We start from the raw sequence: 1,515 nt of genomic DNA, 5'->3' as shown, positions 1-1,515 counted from the left end.
CAAGCACTGTATGGATAGAAAGCATGGCAGACTCAATTCACCGCTCCACTTTCACCTTTACCAAACATGCCGCTATTTATATTTGTACGTCCCACCGTCCAATTAACAAGCTTTTCATCTTTCTTTTTTTTTTGACCCAATCACTTTCCTCCCAATTTTTCATACATATCTTTTATCTTTTTACTTTTGTTCAATTCTGCTATTGGTACCTGTACTTTGATAAAGTTGTAAACTTAGTCTTTACTTTTGGATTTGGTCAATCTTAGTCCCTATACTTTCGAATTTTGAGAGTTTAGTTTGAACTCAAATAATAACAGTTAAATCTACTTAGTTAAATTCAATTATTAGTTATGTATTATGCATACAGTTATAGATTTGGTCTATATTATTCAATCAAATCTTTTAAGTCTCTATATTTTTTGAATATAACTTAATAAATTTAATAATTATCATTTGGAGAGGATTGAAATTTTGAAATTTGAAAAGTACAAGACTAAAAGGACCAAATTAAAGTACAAGGATTAAAACAAATTTCGTAAAAGAATAGGGATTAATAGCATAATTTAACCTTTTACTATTAACCTTGATTATTATAAATTTAGTTTACAGTTTAATTGAGTCAAGATTCATCAATCGAGTCGCAATTCAATTGCGAAATTATAAAATTATTAATTTAGCTTTATCATTTCAACCAAAACCACATTCAATTTTATATCAATTTTTAAAATTTTATTACATAAATACTTTATTTTTAAATTAAATTAATTGTGAATCATTTTCTATCTCATCCTTTTGTGTTTTATCTTTTCAACGATGTAACAGTGAAAAACGATATTGCAAACAAATTCAGTTATAGCATAAAGATAAGAGAATAACACTTTGGTTTCTTAATTTTCTCGAAACATTTCCAGTTGAGATTTGATGTTGTACGAATCTATTAAAACAACCATTTTCAAATAATTGATAAGATGAGCAGTAGACAAGGTGGGCAATTTTGGCATGGAATTTTATTTATTTATTCAAATTTATCAAGTTTTATTATATAAATTTCTTTATCCGAAGGAAGCACTTTCAGTTGTTGGGATTAAGTTTTAGGAGTTAATTAAAATTTTTAAATCTTTGAGATTTTTTTAAAAATTAAAAGATATGATAAAAATTTGGTTTGAACAAATTTCAAGACAGAATGGAAATTTATGAGTACTTGTATATATAGTAGGAGCAAAGTAAAAGAACTTCGTGTGGGAAAAATAGTATTTCTAGACTGTATAATGAAAAATAATTTAAAAATTCTAAGTTTAAAATATATAAAAGAAAATCTTTTTATCTTAATATAAATTTGAAGAATATCCGGCGGATGCCAATCTAATCTCAAAAAGATGAGGACACGTCGTAATATAGTGCTTCCAACACTTGTAACCTTTCTCCGGACAAACTCAACTTAATTCCTTGTTTTATAACAACCTTAGTAAGTTTTAGATTATAACACATTAAATTAAAAATCAAATTAAGCCATAA

Source organism: Gossypium raimondii, chromosome 13 (genome assembly GCF_025698545.1).
Source record: "Gossypium raimondii isolate GPD5lz chromosome 13, ASM2569854v1, whole genome shotgun sequence".
Classification (NCBI taxonomy): Eukaryota; Viridiplantae; Streptophyta; class Magnoliopsida; order Malvales; family Malvaceae; genus Gossypium; species Gossypium raimondii.
This window is presented reverse-complemented; position numbering follows the sequence as displayed.